Source organism: Melospiza melodia, chromosome 18, assembly GCF_035770615.1.
Source record: "Melospiza melodia melodia isolate bMelMel2 chromosome 18, bMelMel2.pri, whole genome shotgun sequence".
Classification (NCBI taxonomy): domain Eukaryota; kingdom Metazoa; phylum Chordata; class Aves; order Passeriformes; family Passerellidae; genus Melospiza; species Melospiza melodia.
This window is the reverse complement of record NC_086211.1, coordinates 16,155,138-16,172,808: the sequence shown is the minus strand read 5'-3', so window position 1 is coordinate 16,172,808 and position 17,671 is coordinate 16,155,138. Positions and strand designations below refer to the sequence as shown.

Sequence of the window (17,671 nt, the reverse complement as noted above, 5' to 3'; positions counted from 1 at the left end):
CAGCTGGGAATGGAGTAGCAGGGCTGGGCCTGGCTCCCTGTTGAGACTCAGGGCCTGGCTTTGCCAGCAGCAGCACTCTGGGGAAGCAGGTGCCATTGATCCATCTTCTTCCTGATGTGGGGGACAGGGGCTGACATGATTCACCAGGGTCCCATGTCCAAAAGTCTGGAGCACCCTGCTCCCCATTTTCCTCTGAATTTCAGCTGCCAAGAAAAGGGTTCCAATTATACATCAGCAGATGTTTTGGATGCCTGAGGGAGGTTATTTCAGCTGCCAACATATCCTGATGCTTGGAGACTGGGTCAAGTCTAAATTGCCATGACAGAGCATTGGTGTGACCTCCCTGGCAGTGCCAAATCAAAGTTAAACCATGTCACTACTACAAGGTGTGAAACCATCTCCCCCAAGCTGTGGATTACAGGACCATTCTGAGATGGTATGAGCATTCACCATTGAAACAAAAAAGAAATAAAATCCCAAGGAAAAGCTTTTTAATGGCTGAAGAACATAACAAGCATTCTTTCTTTTTCTATAAGCCCTAAATCCCCCTTACCCTTCTCCTTTTTTCTCTTTCTTGCTTGGCAGTAGGAGCCCACACTGGGTTTCCCTAAGTGCCATTTCTTCCTTTCCTGTCACTTAGACCACAGTAAACTTTGGAGCTGGGTGAACTCTCTTGTGGCAGGCTGTTCAGCTCTGGTCCACCAGCCTGGCTCACTCTGGGTCCCTAAGCCTGCTGTGAAGTGGCTCAGCAACAGGATAAATCCCTTTCCCCCTGCCCTCAGATGCAGCCCCAGCACAGTCTGACAGCTCAGATAGCAGAGAACAAGCTGCAGTGCCTGCAGGCCATGGGACACTGGACAGACTCCAGGCTCCACCGAGGGCTCTGCTGCCACCCAGGGACCACAAACTGGGAACAGGCTCTCCATTTCCATGAAGATTCCCAGAAGATCCTGTCCCATCCCTCAGGCACACACACACCAAGTGACAGAGGCCGCTCCTCCAATCGCTCATGAGACATCCCCTTCACACAGGGAGGAAATGACACCACCCCTTCCTCAGCTCTTTTCCTTCCACACGGTCACAGCTCCGGCCCCACACTAACAGGGAAGAGATCCCAGAACGCCTTGTGTTCCACCACATCTCTATCTCCACAGCTTCCCCCATCCCCAGCTGAATCCTGCCCACAGCACACCTCCCACGGGGAGCCACCAGCACCAGCAGGAGCAGCTGTTTCTTCACCCGACCCATGAAGGACATGGCTGAGCTTAGCAGAGCTCAGAAGGGCAGGGAAAGACAGGAAAGGGAGGCCACAAGAGCAGCAGCCCAGACAGGATGGCCACAGGTCCAAACGCCGTCAGCGGTGCCGCTCGCTCGCGGTGTGTCCTGGAAGCAGAGTGGCACTGAGTGGCACTGCCGTCCCCTCTCACGCTGCTCTGTGCCCACTGCCTGCTGAACTGCTGGCTCTGACACAGAGCAGGGAGAGCTGTAGCCCTGTAAACTCTGTGCAGGTGTCAGCAAGCCCAATGCCAACTGCTGTAAACACTGATCATCTTAAATATGTGTACGCTGAGCATCATAAGGAGGTACATAAATAAGCTGTGGTATATAAATAAGTTGTGGTTTCCAAGCTTAAATCTGCAGGATGAGGAAGTTAATAAAGGAGCTTTACCTGGGTGTGATATACTAGAGAAAAATAAAATTAGGAATGTTTCCTTCCCTTCAGCACACACAATACTACAGGCTGTAGAGCTGGTCAAATCAATTTTGGCAACAGATTTGTGGTAAAACAAAGCTCAGATTTAATTATTTCAACTTTTTGTCAAAAATGCCTGTTATGCTTGTGGACAGAAGCAATAAAAGTTTCCAAAAGCTTCCATCAGGAGTAATTGACAGCAATGTTTTGTGGAGAGCAATTTTGGACCTCAGTTTCTGGGCCCTCTGCTTTCACATGGAGGAAGGGCAGTTTGTAAGGGGACAATGTTAAATTAGATTTTGAAACCAATGGCCTATTTGCAAATGAGGCTGAGCAGGAGAAGTTAAGCGAAGGGATCCAGCACCCATAGAGTGGGCTGGGCTGGAGGAGAGTGACAAAATGAAAGGGAAGGCAAGACTGAGAGTATCTGCTGCCTCAGGAGTCTCTGGTAGGTCAGGATGCCCACCCCTCTGTTTTGCACGTGGCCCCACGTGCAGGCAGAGCCCACCCTCGGGCACACAGCAGGTGCTGTGTGCCAGGCGTGCCAGCCACGGAGCCACGTGTGTCCAGGGGTATCTGCCATGCCACTGACCATCCTGCTGACCCCACCTCGGGGCTCTGCAAGCACAGTGCTCAGGAGAACCATCCCTTGGCATTGAGCCTCATTAAACCAATGCCCAAAGACAGCTCTTTGGTTTGCTGTAGGTTTGCTTCCTTCAAAAACAAATGAGCCACAGGGAGATGTCCACTGGCCTGATGGACAATGCAAGCACTTAGAGCTGGATTCTGGGTGCTAAGAAGGACCCTGAATACTTGGTATGCAGATATTCATGCATGAGATGGCAAAGCCAGGAGCAGTGCCCATCACTCTTGGCTGAAGTTGCAGAAGCAAATGCCTGCAGGGGAGAAGGAGATCTCAGCAGCCACAATCTTGTTTGTCTCAACTCTCCAATCTCTTCCACAATATTCTCAGTGTTTCCAGAAGGAATGTTTTTTACTGCTCAAAAACAAGAAAGCAATAACCCATCAAGTGCCCCTTGACCTGCCCTGTGGGTCTGAGAGAGGAAGAAGAAAAGAAAGACACTGAGGCGCCCGAAACGTGTTTAGAGAAGGGAACGGAGCTGGGGGAGGCTCTGGAGCACAAGTCTGATGAGGAGCAGCTGAGGGAGCTGGGGGGACTCAGCCTGGAGAAAAGAAGGCTCAGGGGGAACCTTCTGGCTCTGAACAACTCCCTGATGGGAGACTGCAGCCAGAGGGAGTTTGGGCTCTGCTCCCAGGGAACAAGGGGAAACAGCCTCAAATTGTGCCAAAGACATTTAGGTTGGATATTGGGAAAACTTCTTCCCAGAAAGGTTGTAAAGCACTGGCACAGACTGCCCAGGGCAGTGGTGGAGTCACTGTCTCTGGGCAGTTTGGAAGACCAGTGGATGTGGTACCTGGGGACATAGGTTAGAGCAAGCAGTGCTCAGTTAATGGTTGACTTGATGATCTTAAAGGTCTTTTCCAACCTTAATGATTTCATGTTCTGTGAATGTATGGTTCTGTGAAGCAGTGGGGCTTTCCTGGTCATAGCCCTGATTAACACCAACACCATGGGGACTGAGCTGTCACCCTCCTGCTCTCAGCACCATCAGGGCTGTTTCCACACACCCCACCCAGCACTGTGGTGTCCAACCCATCCAGCCCAAGGCCTTCAATTGTGCTGCTGTGAAACCACACGGAGAGCTCAGTTATTCTCCTCAGGGTATTTTTTCCCTTAAAACAGATAACTTCCCTTAAAAGATAACTGTACAAATTGGCACTGTTTGCTCCAGGGTTTGGGAAAAAAACCCAAGAAAAGCACAGTTCATTCTTCTGATAAACATCACTAATGTGACTGACATGCACACAGAGAACAGTGCTGCCCCCAAACCCATACACAAAGTTATTGCGAGTGATGTTTCAAGTAAACAAATACCAGAGATTTCTGTAAAACAAAGGAATAAACTCTAACAACACACAACTCAAACCCATCTATACACACCCTGTCCTCCTGCAGCTGCCTCAGAGCTGCCTGCAGACATGTCCAAGCCTTCAGGAGCTGGATCTCACCCTCCTGCACTGAAAGAACAGATCCAGGAACCTGCTCACTCGGACCTGTAATGCCTGATGAGGCTTTCCTAATTGCAGCTGAATGATAAATGCAAATACCTCAAAATGCAGATGTCATTTTCTAATCAATTCAATTTGGCAGCCACAGTATATGTGGAAAAAAGGTGAATTTGGAAAGGAAATGGGTAAAATGATCCTACAAATTTCCTCAGGGGTTGAGTTTATCAATGGCAAGATTGACTACATTGATCTCACAGCTGCTGGAGTATTTGATGCTTTGTTACTTGGGATAACAAAGGAAATCACAACACAGAGTCCATGAAGTGGCAGCAAATTTTAAGCATTAAGAAAAAAAATAATTTAGAGAGAGAAAAATTAAGAACCTTTCAAAAATAACAATAAAGAACCCTTTTTGTGATCATAAGGGGAAAATAAAAAAACTCTGACTTGATTTAATTCAGATGAAAATTCACCTTAGTCCAATGCTATGTCAAATCCCTGCTGGCACTACCTTTTGTGCCCTCTGCTGTTGGTAGCTTCTTGCTGAGCCGTTTCTTCCATCAGTTTGGGTGCTTGCTGTTCTTTCCCTGCCCACCACAGGATCCAGCTCAGAAAATCTCATGTCTTTGGCAGAAAAAAATCTGAATGCAGTGCACAAATCTCATTTTAATTTATCACAAGGTCCCTACTGGAGCCATGCCCAAAGCTCCCTACTTTCCACGTTGTTTCACATGTCCTGTAGTCATCCTGCCTGTATCTAACCTGGTAAATGAAGATGAGTGAGGGAGGAGAGCTGAGCTGGAGCAAGATCCAACCAATGGGAGTCAGTGTGCAGGTCCAAGGGCTGAAGTTTGCTTTGCTCCTTCTCAGTGTCTGCAGGTAGCACTGACAGCATTCTGCAGTCTGTCCACAGAGCTACACACCAGGAACTGGGCACAAGTGACTTTGGAGCTCTCATGCTGAGGTTGTATGGGAGCACCCTGTCGGGAGTTTAGTTCAAGCATGGCTTAAAGAAAAAGGCCATGAAGGCATACAATTGAGAGAAAAGTAAAAGGTAGTTGTAAAGCAGTTCCAAAGCAGTTCCCAGCCTGACTTCTATAAACAATTAGACTCTCTGAGGCATCATTGTATAAACAATAAGGTTCTCAGGCAGTCTTCCCATAACAAGTGTAACACTCTCTCTGGGAAAAGATGGCACCCTGAGAACAGATGTGGAAGTTTTGGGAACCGTTCATAACACAGTGAGAACACTGGTTTTGTTTTGTGTAAACAATCAACGGTGTAGTAAAACAAAAGGTGTGGTTAGAGTTTTCTCTGTTAGCCTATCATAAACCTGTATTACAGAATATGCATGAAGTTCGTTAACACTATTATTTAAGCTGACTGATCGATCAATAAATCGAGTTCGATGCATCACAGGATGGTCGTTCTCCCCTCACTTCAACAAATGGTGACCACCCGGACGTGATAGCGGACACGACGATCGCGACCACCACGGGGATTGCGAACACCACGAGAAGTGAGGACTGGTTCAGGCTCCGAAGCAGCGGGAGCGGCAAATAAGCGCAAAACCAAAGCGGAGGAAAAAAAAAGCCGCCGATACGCGCCGTGCCCTGGCGACCATATTAGATGGGTCCAGCTGATACGTGTGGCCGATGCCTGGAAATCGCTGCTAGGTAAAAGTGCGCACTTAAAAGAGGTATGGAAAGGCAAGCCACATATGAACTTTTTATTATGTTTTTGCAAAAAAGGCAAATTAAGGGAATAGACTTACGGAAGGAATTGCAAGGTCTTTTGGCTTATGGTCTGGAATGGGGAGTCTTCGTGAATCCCCACACAGTTTACGAGTTAACGGAATTGCGTGAATTCGGTGATTTATTGTCAGAGGCTGCTTTAGAGAGTGGTAAAACTGCTAAGGAGCTAGGCAAGCCATGGCGAGTGATATATGGTGCACTGTTTTACTATCTCTCTGAGTGCAAGACAGCGGCCGCAGCCCGTGGAGCTTGCGGGGCTGTGCTACTCCGAACTCGGCACGGGCGCTCCGCCATGGCGAGCAGCCGCGGCGAGCGACGCGGGAGCGGAGGCAGCGGCGGGGAGAGCGGAGCCGCCGCCGCGGGAGCCGAGCCGCGCCGCCCCGGGAGAGAGCGAAGCCGCCGCGGGGGGAGCCGCCACGGGTGCAGCGGTGCCTGCAGCGGAGTCAGCCTGCCGGCGAGTAAACAGAGAGCCGAGCGCAGCGGGGGGGGTTTCGCCCGCTCCGACACACGCGCCGTGGGACTGGAGCGCTTTTTGCAGCGGGAGCGTTTCTCCCTCCCCCCACAGCCGGCAAAAACTTCAGTTTAAGACCTAACAGCCTAATGGATGCCTCGGTCTAGGACCTAACAGCCTAATGGATGTAACTTTTGTCAACAAAAGGAAAAGATCCCTGTTGAAATTAAGAAACAAGTGATGGTAAACAAGGAAAGTTAAAGGCACTTTTGTTCTTCCTGGCAGAGACTATGAAACAGAAATCAGTGTACTGTATGCATGGGTCAAATTTCGGCCGATTTGGCTCGGCATTGGTTATGCTGTCTTGAAATCACCTGCATTAACATAGACTTTAACATCAGAAGCCCGGATGGTTCAGTCAGTGGAACATCAGACTCTAAAATTATATTTTGAAAAGTTTAAAAATGTTAAGATGTGTTGGATTGATTGTATGAGTGAGATGTTGTGAGTGTGCTTTTTGGTATAGAAATGCTATAGCAAACACATGAAGAAAGTTATTTTAGCTTAATATTTTAGAATCAGGCCTGTAAGTAAGTTATAGTAAATGCTATATTTTATTTCTATAGTAAGTTTTATCCGTTGCTAAGTAGTTTAAGTTGAATTATCTATTAAGTGCCGTTAAATGTTAAATACTGTTAAGGTTTAGTTTTGTTAAGTTGATCTCCTGTTAAGTTTAAGTGTTATTAAGTTTAAATAAAGCTAGATTCTGTTTAAATTATATTAGGTTTAGGTTAAGTTAGATTCTGTTAAGTTTGATCTTACATTATTTACAAATAAGTCTGTTATTTAAAGTCAGTTAAGTTTTGTTATAGTTAAGTTTTATTAGAATTAAGAGATTTTACATGTAAGTTCTGTTGATTTGAAAATCTATTAAGTTTAAGTAAAGATAAGTTTAAGTAATGTTAAGATCTATTAAGTTTAAATATTTTAAGTTTAAGTATTTTAAGTATAAGTGCTGTTAAGTTTAAGTGATGTTAGATAGATTTATGCTTTTACGATAGGCGTTTATTTTATGGCTTGTGTGCAAAGTGTTGTTGTGAACTTCAGAGAAACCTTGCTAGCTGAAAATACTATTTAATTATTAGAATTGCCTATTCTTATGTTGCAAAGAGTGTAACACAGCTAGCCCATAGAATTTTGAAGCCAGTTAAGTTCTGTTAATTTACAAATAAGTCTGCTAAGTTAAATATTTTAAGTGCTTTAAGTGTATACTATTTTCTCACCACTCCAAATCAACAAAGGACTGAGAATCGCCCAGCTGATGCCATTTCAGCCAAATGACTAAAGGATTACAGACTGTAAAACTGATTTTGAACTTTTCTGAGAGGCCCGGGGAAGGGGTGGATGTGAAAATCTCAAGGACAAAACAGGATTGTTTTCAGACTTGCCGTTCACCTCCTCTCCAGGTTCACATGAATGAAAACAGCTAACAGCTGTCTTTTCTTAGTCCAATTACCACCTATCTTGCAATGCCTGATAAGGCCGGACATTGTGGCTCAGCTGGGGGTGCGTTTAACCCTTTGGGATAAAACGCCGTTGCCGGACGACCAGAGAACTGATTGACATTATTGAATCATTATCATCTTTCTATATAAAAGGACCGGCAAAAGAGAACTGTCTTGAATGTCACAGCCCCAATTGTGCTGCTTGGGTTGCACTGTGTTGTGGGGGTTGTGACAGGACTTTTTGGGTGGACCAGTTGTCACTTTTTCATTTATGGTGTAATACCTGTAATTATAGACATAACTGGGAACATAATTGGGAGTGGGCACTACGGAATGAAACAGGACTAAACACTGCCTCAGCTTTAGGTCTTTATGAGTCACATGAGCAGAAAATCTTAGCTTATTATCGGTGGGAGGTACAGTGTATTTTGAAAAGGATTAAAGCTCAAAGTGCATCATATATAACCTCTGTAAGGTGTAAAAAACTGGTGCCTTTAACACAACATTCCGTTGTAGGGCCTATAAAAGGAGATCCCAATCAGGCATTAGACAACTGCATTAGAAGGTTACAAAGGTGTGGTCTTCGGGCCTCGGGAACAGTAAGGTTAAAAACTGATAAGAAGAAGAAGGTCAAAGTAAAAACAGAAAAATGAGGTTTTCTTTTATTATATTACTTGGTGTAGTGGTAGCTGAAGATTTAAAGGTAACACATTTTAGTCAATCTAGAGATAATGTATGGTTAACACTTGCTAGGCAGATTAATCAGACATCGCTTTGTCTCAGCATTGGAGGAGTTACTAACCCCTTTCGAACATGTTTGGTAGGACTTCCAGTGTGGTCTCCTCAAGAATTCTGCAGTTTTATTAATAACCGTGCCTTATGTATGCGCAGTATGGTAAATATTAAATTGCCTAAAGGGTATACTGCCAGTCAGAGTGACGGCTACCGCCAATGCCTGTTAATTCAATCACTTAATATTCCTTTGCATTCTCCACCTGAGGAGTTGGAGCTTTTCGGAAGTGCAAATGCTAGCATGACCAGCACTTCCGACGGTGGGTGGTTTAGCTTTGATTATTCTAATCCTCAAAAGATGAATCAACATAAACAAACATGGGCTACTCTGGATTCAGCTCTAAAGCCAAACATAGTGTCTAAACAACTCTACAATCATTGTAAAGGCTCTAGCATCATAACACCTAAGAAATTACCTACGGGTATATTTCTAATTTGCGGAGATAGAGCCTGGAATGGTATACCTGCCCAGCCTCAGGGTGGACCTTGTTATTTAGGCAAGTTATCTTTATTCCACCCTAATATATCTGTGCTAATGCAATTAAGCCATAAGATAAGCAGGCAAAAGCGTAGCTTACATAATTTAGACTGTAGTCAAATAGGAGATCCGTGGTTCTGGAGTAAATTTAAGCAAGTGATGGTTTCAGCTTTCCTACCATGGGGTGCTGCCAGCAAAGCATTGACTCTAGCAAAACAAATAGGGTGTTGGGCTAAGGGTGAACTGAATAAAACTTCACAGATATTAGATATGTTAACTTCAGATGTACAGAGTGTTAATCACGCTGTTCTGCAAAATAGAGCTGCCATAGAATTTCTTACTATTAGCACAAGGCCATGGGTGTGAGGAGTTTGAAGGGATGTGTTGCATGAACTTATCTGATCATTCTGTATCTATTCATGCTAAGTTAAAAAAGCTACGGCTAGGATTCAACAAACTTAAGGAAGAAGAAAGATTAAGTATTGATGAGTAGCTTAAAAGTTTCAGATTGAGACTATGGCTAAGAAACCTTGTAATATATGCTATAGAGATATTAAGTGTACTCTTATTGCTATTGCTTATATTACCTTGTTTCTGTAGCTGTATCCAAAAGATGGTTAGTAGGATGATAGAGAAAACCTGGCAAACTAAACTCCTTTCTCTTAAAGAAAAAAGCGGGGGAAATGTCGGGAGTTTAGTTCAAGCATGGCTTAAAGAAAAAGGCCATGAAGGCATACAATTGAGAGAAAAGTAAAAGGTAGTTGTAAAGCAGTTCCAAAGCAGTTCCCAGCCTGACTTCTATAAACAATTAGACTCTCTGAGGCATCATTGTATAAACAATAAGGTTCTCAGGCAGTCTTCCCATAACAAGTGTAACACTCTCTCTGGGAAAAGATGGCACCCTGGGAACAGATGTGGAAGTTTTGGGAACCGTTCATAACACAGTGAGAACACTGGTTTTGTTTTGTGTAAACAATCAACGGTGTAGTAAAACAAAAGGTGTGGTTAGAGTTTTCTCTGTTAGCCTATCATAAACCTGTATTACAGAATATGCATGAAGTTCGTTAACACTATTATTTAAGCTGACTGATCGATCAATAAATCGAGTTCGATGCATCACAGGATGGTCGTTCTCCCCTCACTTCAACAGCACCCCCGTTAAGGTGATTTTTGGTTGGTTTGTTTGGATTCTACGGAATGGGCTGAATTCAGACTGCAGGTTAGAGGAGGGCATCCTCCCCCTCTACACTGCCCTTGTGAGATGCACCTGCAGAGCTGCCTTCAGCCCTGGGGTCCTCAGCACAAGAAATATGTGCCCCAGTTCAAACAGATCCAGAGGAGACCATGGAGATGCTTTGAAGGCTGGAGCCCCTCTGCTCTGGAGCCAGGCTGGGAGAGCTGGGGCTGAGAAGGCTCCAGGGAGACCTCAGAGTCTCTTTCAGTGCCTAAAGGGGGAATGTAAGAGAGGCGGGGCAACTTTTTACATAGGCAAACAGTGATAGGACAAAAGGAATGTTTTTACACTAAGCCGGGAAAGATTGAGATTGGGTATGAGGAGGAAATTGCTCCCTGTGGGGGTGGTGAGGCCCCTGCACAGGTTGCCCAGAGAGGCTGTGGCTGCCTCATCTCTGGAAGTGTTCAGATTGGATGGGGCTTGGAGCAACCACACCCCATGTGGCAGGACCCTACTGCATCATGGAATAAGATGAGCTTTAAGGTTTTTTCCAACCCAAACTCTTCTGTGTTCTGTGATTCTGCACCCTGGCGCTGGTACTGCAAAAAGCTGGCAGCATTTTGGGTCACAGACAGGCTTTCCTGTGAGCAGGTTCATTTAGGGACCACTCCTTGTATGAGAAATGACCCTTTCTGAACTCAGAGGAGCTCCTGGGGGTCACCAGGTTTCCTTGTACGTGAGCTGGTGCAAGATCTGTGCTTCTCACTGGAATGGCCACTCTGAGCAGCTGAACAGAGCTGACCCTTGAGCTGCAGATCCTGTTCAGCATGCAGAGCTCCCTGCAGGCAACAATTGCAGGGGCCCTGCTGTGTGGCTCTTGGTTGAGCACTGCCTCCCCTCCAGAGGGGTGTTTGAACTTCACCACCCATCCAAGGGCTTTAAATGAAGCAAACAGACCACCTGAACCACCCCAGGGAAACGCTGCCTCATCTGGGCTTCACTCTCACCCTCCAGCATCCCAACCCTGATGTTCCTCCAGCAGGTTAGGTCCAGCAGGTGAGAGGGAACAAACAAACAAATGGAAAAATACAGAACAGATGGGAAAATCATATCCAGTTAGCTCCCTGCACTTTCCTTCTGGCAAAGGTGTGCTGTGACATTAACTTGACCCCTCTGCTTAAAGGACTGCCAAGGGCTCCTGCTTTCAGCTGGGGTATCTGAGCTGGTCATACTGGCACAGTCGTGCATTCCTGCAGGGGCCTGACTGTAACTCAGCCCTGCCTGTGTCACACTGCCCATCCCCTGCAGCAGCCTGCCCTTGGAAGGAGGATCCAGGTCAGGGCAGAGCCAGGTGCCCCATGAATGGCCCCTTGGAGGGGGCAGCAGCAGCAGCCTGAGGGCATTGCTGGGACACAGACAGGTTTTAAACAACAGACAGGTTTTCCAAATAAGAGCTGTGGGTTTCCTGGGCACACCATTCAGAGGAGATGCCCACAACTGGAGGCCAGAAGCTGAACAGGAGCAGACAGGAATGGAGCCAGGGAGATGCTCTGAGGGCTGGAGTCCCTCTGCTCTGGAGACAGGCTGGGAGAGCTGGGGGTGCTCACCTGGAGAGGAGAAGGCTCCTGGGAGATTTTAGAGCCTCTTGTAATGCCTTAAAGGAGCTCCAAGAGAGCTGGAGAGGGCCTTTGGACAAGGGCAAGACAAGGGGTGCTGGATTTAAGCTGAAAAAAGGGGACTAGAGATTTGGTACCAGGAAGAAATTCTTGGTTGTGAGGGTGTCAGGCCCTGGCACAGGGTGCCCAGAGCAGCTGTGGCTGCCCCTGGATCTCTGGAAGAGTCCAAGGCCAGGCTGGACCGGGCTTGGAGCAACCAAGCATAAGTGGTCATGTGCTCCATCCTTCCTCAGACTTACTCCAAGGGATCAACACACTGTACCTGAATGCTCCACCAGCAGCCAAGCCAAGAGAAAACTGCCCTAGGTGGCACCAGAGAGGGGACTGTCCTGCTCTGCTCTGCACTGGGGTGGCCTCACCTCAAGTCTGACATGAAGCCATTGGAGAGCATCCAAAGGAGGCCATGAGGATGGGGAAGGGTCTGGAGGGGCCACATGAGGAGCAGCTGAGGGTACTTGGTGTGTTGAGTATGGAGGAGAACTGAGGGGAGACCTCCTTGAGCTCTTCAACATTCTCCTGAGAGGCAGCACAGGGGCAGCTCAGGGTTTGCATATCTAACTTCTAGGTGCCTATGTTTGCACACAGGAATTTCCTCCCACGTATGTCTTGCATAGACAAATTAAAGGTTTAGGCTCATCTCTTTAAAGCACTTGCAGGCTGTTCACTGTTGAAGACTGTCACTCCTGAGCTGCACATCTGCACTCACAACTCTTCCAGTGGTAATGCCATGGCTTGTTGGAGTGGTGCAGGCTAGGGGCCAGCTAATGGAAGGGAGTTGGTGTGTGGTTAATTAATTGAGGTAATTTTAGGCAATTAGGTAATTGCCTAAAAGTAAAATTTAGGTAATTTTACTTCTGCTCCTACCTGCAGTGCTCCAAACCACACCTCTCTCCCAGTGCACCTACAATTAATGTCTGAGCTAGGTAGTGTGAATATGCCTGAGGCCACTTCTGGTCACCATAAGAGGCTGGCAGGGATACAGTTCCAGATATTTGGAGGAGAGTACAGAGCACACAGTGATCAAAAATCCCTCAGTTAAACAGATTCCTATTTGCCAAGGGCTGGGATGCTGTCACTGTGGAGCAGAGCTTGGAGGACAAACTGCTGACATGAGAACCAGCAGGGCACACTGGTGGGATGACCAGCCATAAGGATGAAACCAGGCTGATTTTGTATATAGTAAGAGGTCACTTGCTTGTTTATGGTCATTTTCTCCTGCTGCTCTTAACTCCTTTTGGGGGTGTTTCTAAAGCACACTACAAAGTTCTATTTAACAACCAGAGTCAAAGACAGGAGCACTGAAATGATCCCCAGATTTGACATGGCAAATATGACACAGATGCTATGACCTCCCTAACCCCAGCTGGGAAGGAATAAACAGGTTGTGCCATGACTGGTGGCACCATAAGCAGGTGGCAAAACTTCAGGTGACAGCTCAGCACTAGCTCAGTTGCAGGGGATGTGCAGCAACACTGCCTGATTCAAAGAGCCAGGAAAGGAAACAAGAGCTGGCAAGATTCTTCCAATGAACTCTTGTTTATCATTTCCCCTAAAATAACATCAATTTTTTCCACTCTTTTTCCCAAGAAGCAACCATCTTCTTGAGTAGATACGTTCTCTCTCTCTTCCTTCACTTTGACTCACCCAGGTCTCTGAGCACATGCCACATGATTAAAAATGTCTCATCACGAAGGCCCACAGTGATTCCAAATGGGCACTGCATGCAGCAATACAGTCAGCTCATGAATAACTTGGAGGCTGAAACTTACTTACACAATGTCACTGAACAAATAAAATCCAGGGGCAGAGCTCTTGGAGCCTTTTGAGAGCAAAGGTCCACAGAAGGCTGTAAATATCCATCCTTTGCCTTTTCAATATTTCTACTAATTTGTGACTTTATACCCTTCCTTTTATCTCCCTTAACCTGAATCCTACATTCACTCTGAAATGGGAAATCAATTCAACAAACCTAAAAATGGAAATGTGCATAGGATGGTAATATTGACTCACTTATTCTCTGAATATTCTTTTATCAAGTCCTGAAAGCAAGTCCACAAAAGCCTCCCACACGCTGCCTAACAAAGCAGGAACAATCAAGTGCTCCTCTCCAGTTACCATTTCTTCTCTCTGAATGCATGAGGTGCATCCAGGCACACATCACCAAGTGCTGGCTCACATTTCAGACTGCTGGGACAAGCTGGGTCCTTACAGAGCTTCTGAATCACACAAAGACTGTGACACAATTAACTGTTCAGCCAACTGGAAGCTAAATCTTGCAAGGAAAAGAAGTCCTAATCTTCTAGGCTACAAATATAGCTGTTACTTAAGTGTCACCAGCTGCTGAGGTAGGAGAGATTCAAGAAGGAAGTTCTGGCACTTGTAAATAAATGCTTGTTACTGATGATGGGCTCCAAGCCTATTGAAGCTTTGATCATTTTGCTGGAAGGCTCTAGGTTTTCTCACCAGCAAGAAAAAGAGGGTAGAAATGTCTCCTCACGTTAAAAGAGACAATTAGAAGCTCATTCTGCTTGGAATATATCTGATTAAAAGTCAGGGTTGAGGCACAAACATGAAACTTCATTTTCCAGATACACATCCTGTTGTCTGCCTAAATTACTTCTCTGAGTTTAGAGTGTGCTAGAGAGCTAAAGAGAGTGGGAAACATCTAGATACAATGCAGAGATGGAGGACCTGAAGAGAAGCAGAGACTTCAGAAAAAACAATGTTTTGTTTTTCCTGCACAAATGCTCAATTTTTTGTATGTTAGAGAACATCCAGTATCCAAATAGAGATACTAAAAATCTGACTGGATGTAGCCCTGTGCAAAAATGCTCTAGCTGACTGTGCACTGATCAGGGGAGCTTGGCTAGCTGATCTCATCCTTCCCACCTCATTCCCCTCTGTAGTTTTACAAGAGACAACATGGGACAAAGCTGTGCCAGGGCAGGGTCAGGTTGGAGATCAGGAAAGGTTCTTCCCCCAGAGGGTGCTGGCACTGCCCAGGCTGCCCAGGGAATGGGCACAGCCCCGGGGCTGCCAGAGCTCCAGGAGAGCTTGGACAATGATCTCAGGGATGGACAGGGTGGGATTGCTGGGGGGTCTGTGCAGGGCCAGGGGCTGCCCTGGATCCCCTTGGGTCTCTTCCAGCTCAGCATGTTCTACTGTACACAGATCAGAGGCACCCTGAAATACTCATGTGGCAGATGGATGATCTTTCCTGAGAGCAGTGACACCTTTCAGGCAGAAAAGCTGCACAGGTGTAATGACAGATATCCTCTCTCTACAAACCTCTCTGCTTTGCAACACAACAGCTGCAGCACAGACCTCCCAGAGCAGTGGGATGCAGGGCTTGAGAGGATTACAGACACATCCTAACAGTGTTAGCTCAGGCAATGTCATTTAAGGTGTCTGTCACTGCACCATGGCACCCACAGAGATTTAACCACATGACTGTTTTAGTCATCCAGGTAGTTTTCAGGGCTGATGATGGGCTGAGGAAGCAGACTGAATCAGGTGATGGACTGAAGGTGCAGAGGTCTTGCAGCATAAAGAAAACACACAAAATCCACCAGGAATGCACTGCAGAAAGTTTGCTACTCTTGTCAGACCTGGAAAAGTGAGAAGGCCCAGTACTACACAATAGAAGTGAACCTTGTGCAGACAAATAATTTTTTTTCCCTCACAACTCTGTCCATTCTGCTGTGCTTACATGAATCTGTGCTGATACTGAAACATCACCATGAGGATTTCCACGGATACAACTCAAAGAAGCTGTGGCTTCCTCAAGTGTTCAAGGCCAGGCTGGATGAGGCTCAGAGCTACTTGGTTTAGTGGAAGGTGCTCCTGCCCATGGCAGGGGTTTGGAACAAGATGGGCTTTAAGGTCCCTTTCAACCCAAACTATTCTGTGGTTCTGCATTTGGGCTAAGGACAGCACTGGAGATTGCTGACTATGAAGCACTTCCAGCAGAGGCTGACCCATGTCAAACTCTGCATACACAATTACAGGCCCATCAGAGTTGGGCAAGCCACCATTAACTTACCAGTGGGTATTTCCCAGTCCCTGATGACAGACATTCCAGGCATGCTTCTTCTGAACTCCAATTCTTGCTGTGACACAGACCCTTTGGAAATGACTCCTGACTGCACAGACCTCCTGCTCCTGTGGGGCTCAAAGCTGGCCCTGTGGCTTTTCTAGATCCATGGCTATGGAAAGGTTCCACTCTTGCCTTGTCCCAGCAGGCACATGTGCTCTGCCACCCATAGCATGTCCTGCACTGAGGCTGGCAATCTATTTTTCCAGCATGTGGGAGGCCCATGCCTCTCTGCCATCTACCACCATTCCTTTCTTGTTGCTTCTGAAGCAACAAGGGAAAAAAACCTGAAAAATAACTCTGAGTAAATTTAATGAACCAGGAAACCCTCTGAGTAAATTTATTTCCCAAATAATCTGCTTACTGCTCTATGACTCTTGCTGTGTGTGACAGACACCCATCTTATCCCTCCTGCACTTCTGAATCCATTCATTTGTTCCTGTTTTGGCTCTAATGAGTGGACTGCCCAGTTTCCACAAGAACAGGCAGGAAGTGGGAAATGTGTGTGTGTGTGTGTGGAGGAAATCTAGAAAGGATTTTTAGATCATAAGGTATAGCAACAAACAGGAATTCTTAAGAAAATATTAATTCTACCCTACTAGGCAAAAGCTTAGATGAGTCTAATGAATGACGAACAAAATCCCTGTCTGTCCCTGTCTGCAGGGAGGGCTCTGAGCAGGGACCAGCAATGGGACAAGAGGCAAAGGCAGACACTGATGCACAGGAAGAACATGAGGAAGAACTTTCCTGTGCACTGACCAAGCACTGAAGAGGCTGCCCAGAGAGGGGATGGACTCTCCCTCACTGCAGATGTTGCAGAACCATCTGGGTACAACCCTGTGCCATGTGCTCTGGGATGACCCTGCCTGAGCAGGGAGGTGGGACCAGATGAGCCACTGGGGGCCCTTCCAACGTGACCTGTACTGTGATTTGTGTGTGAAAACGTCCTTTTTCTAAGCAAGTGAATGTTCTTTGAAGCTAGCTAGCACTAGATTAAACTGTGTGAAAAGTGATCACAGCACCTTTTCTCCCAGTCTGTATTCTGGCAAAATCTTTAACCATAGCAGAAAAATAAGCCAACACTGTTACTTTGCAACATGATCTATTTCTACAATGAAAAATCATTGCTATTTTTTTATCTGTAGCAGATCTAATAAAATAGAATCTTCTTCAGTAAATAATATTGGCTGCTAAATAAACTTGAATTACCAAGTAAACTTGAATTACTCTTCCTGCCTATGTACTTCAAAAAACAGCCACGTATTTTGTGTATCTGTCCCTCTACCTCCAACCAGCTGTACTAAATCCCTCAGATAGCTCAGGCAGCTCTGGAGGACTTAGGAAGTTACAACGTCCTAGCTCACTGCAAAGGCTGTTCACATCTGTCTCTTGATTCCTTGGCAGGGCACCATTATTGACTGCAAGGTCTCCTCTGCACTGAAGGCTTCATGGTGGTGCTCCATGACACAAGGGCACTGGCACTAAAGGATCCATGTCTCAGGAATGAGGAATAGAAGCAGCTGCTGGATAGGGAGAAAGTGGAAGAAACAGCTGCTGGCATAAAGTGCCACAGCCTCACGGAGCTGCCATGAAAACTGTCAACTCAGGGGCAAAATCTGATGTATTGCAATGAAGTTAAAATAAAAATACAGAGGCCCGCATTGTTTCAGCCCCTAAAAATGGCTTTGGTCAAGGCAAAGAGAATTTTGCAGGTTGCCTTTCATGTTTACAGAGTACACTGCATGATCATTGTGCACAGAAGAAAAATTCCTGAAATATTTCCTATGGCTCAGTACCATGCAGTGTCCTCTAGATAAAAGTCTGCAGAGCTCCTGTACTGTACTGGGCCAGACCCTTAGCTGGGAAAATTGGCAAAACACTGCTGTGTGAGGGGAAAGTGGGTGAGTTCTGACAGCTGAAGAGCTGCACAATAATTTCCTGAAGCAAGAAATGATGCCTGTTTC

The 17,671-nt window shown here is 46.2% G+C and overlaps 1 long non-coding RNA gene across 2 annotated transcripts in view; it reads right to left on the bottom strand.

Moving 5' to 3' along the window:
- The window catches only part of LOC134426374 (uncharacterized), a 35,327-nt gene that overhangs the window by 16,134 nt on the left and 1,522 nt on the right, over window positions 1-17,671 (bottom strand). The window lies entirely within an intron of this gene.